Consider the following 2,300-nt stretch of genomic DNA (forward strand, 5'->3'; position numbering starts at 1 on the left):
CGCCCCCCTGCTCCTCCCCTCGCCATAACCCCTCCCCATCGCCCCTGCTTCCCCATTGCCAGGAGCACCAGCGAGCAGGAGCAGCAGCTTCTCCTCCACCTCGCACCCCTGCAGCCCCCTCCCTCCACCTCGCCTCCCCACCCCTGCCGAGATCCCCCACCCTTCGGCCCCCTTCCCCACATCGCCGGAGTGCCCCCCCTCCCCTCCGGCGACCCACCCCACCGGAGCCCCCTTCCCACCTCGGCCATTACAACCACGGGAGCAACCCCCAGCCGAGGTAAGGCCCCTCCCTCCTTTCTTTTTTGTACAGGTTTTGTTTTTTTTAGTTTTAGCCTTAGATCTTAGTTGGATGGTATAGATTAGATTCTAAAGTACCTCTTCGGTTTATATTAGTAAACCAGTGGTTTTATTTCACTTTATCAATTAGCCAGCGAGTTTTTTTAAGCCTAGGCCGTTTGCTCCTAAGTTTGCAACAAACGTCCCCCTCGGCCTATAGCAACATGCCACGTCTACCCCTATTTGTAGATAGTTAGCTTCAGTTTTTTCTGTCTAAATTGCAAAAGCAGAAAGTTTCTGTTTTGTTTTGGCCACAACTTTTTATCCCAAAGTCCAATGATGGTGATTCTTTTTCCAGTAGCTCACAAATTTCCTGTAGTTGTTAAAAACATATAATTTGTCTTTGTGTGAAATTTTCAAATATAAGTTAGATCATATTTAGTTTAAACCTTGTTTTGCCTATTCCAGGAGTTTAAAAATAGTTTTTAATTTGATTCCTCTTGGTACTGATCACTAGTGATCTTATGTATGAATGGTAAAAATTTCAGATTTGTTTGAGTATTTTAGCTCACTGTTTCATTTGAAACAATTTCTGTGTCACCTCTTTTAGGATTTCGGCTAATTCCTTTTCTATTTTTGTTTGAAAATATTTTCTTTATTATTTCAGAAATATTATGTTTTGTTTCTGTTAGTTAAACAGTAGTTTTGCAACAATTTTTTATTTTAGTTTTATTTGTTTTCATGAAATCAATTCTAGTTCCTTAGTAACTTGCAATTGGTTTCCGCATTGTTTCAAATCCCGTTTGGGAATACTATAAAAAAGTTTTGTGAAAAATACTTTATTTTATCTTAGATAAACTTATATCTTAGTTCCTTGTTATTATTTTCTGTTAGACAAAACTATTTAGTGTTTGACGTAGTAGAAGACTCCCTAGTCTTATTTGAAGTTTCTTTCGGATTCCTATTCGCTCTCTCTTTTGTTTTGATTGCTAGTATGAGTGCTTATGTGAATGATATGTTTGTTATATAGATTTCATCGGAGAGTAAAGAGTAGTCTATCAAGTTATTTCTCGAGAAATTCTTCTTCGTCAACATCACCAGGCAAGTCACTTTGATCATACTATCACCTATGTTTTATGCATCATAGTTCTACCATCCTATGCCCAATTGCACGCTGCTTAGGTACTTGGAAATTTTAATATAGATTGTAGTATCATGTGGTAGGCACACAACAACCCCGATACTTGGCCCCGGGACGACAAAGTTCATATTGCTATGCTTGAGTAGACGGGATTTCGGTTGAGTGCATAACACGAGTGATGCGAGGTTCATTAAATAATCAAGACCGGTTAAGACAAGATTTTCAAGACCTCAGACGCAATGCAACTCTTGGTGAAGGACGGTTGATCGGCTCCCTGGAGAACCCAGTGGATGCCCGGGATGCTGGGGACGACCATAACATCCTGCGGAAAGCTTCACCCGGGCTCAAAGAGACGGACGTATATTTTCAAGACCCAAGGCTTACGTGCAGAGCCACAAGTCATTATGGGCTCTGGCTTGGTTGGACAACGCGGCGACTCTGGACAGGCGGTGCTAGAAGATGTAGAAGAACGGGAGGAATGGATGGGCTCCGACAGGGATTCAGAGGGACCCGTTGAAAGACCATGTTTTGATCATCCGGTCATCAAACACCCTGAAGTGCGAGGACATACACGGAGGCGATCAAATCTTGTGGGGAACGTGTGCAAAACTCTGCAGAGCACTCAAACCTAATCGATTAGCCGTGTCCACGGTCATGGACGACTAGAGCCAAAGGAACTGGGGTTATCTAGATTTCTCAACACCATTAAATATATTTGATGAGGGTAATTATTGACAACTGGGGTACGAGAACTGGTTGGCGGAATCATCTCGTTAACAACCAACAATGTAGTAACATTTTGCTTTTAGCCCACTCTTGTTGTAGGAGAAAAATTTGCTTTACGCTAAAACATACAACCCCACCTGCCATATATGCATATAGT

Source organism: Hordeum vulgare, chromosome 4H (genome assembly GCF_904849725.1).
Source record: "Hordeum vulgare subsp. vulgare chromosome 4H, MorexV3_pseudomolecules_assembly, whole genome shotgun sequence".
Taxonomy (NCBI): Eukaryota; Viridiplantae; Streptophyta; class Magnoliopsida; order Poales; family Poaceae; genus Hordeum; species Hordeum vulgare.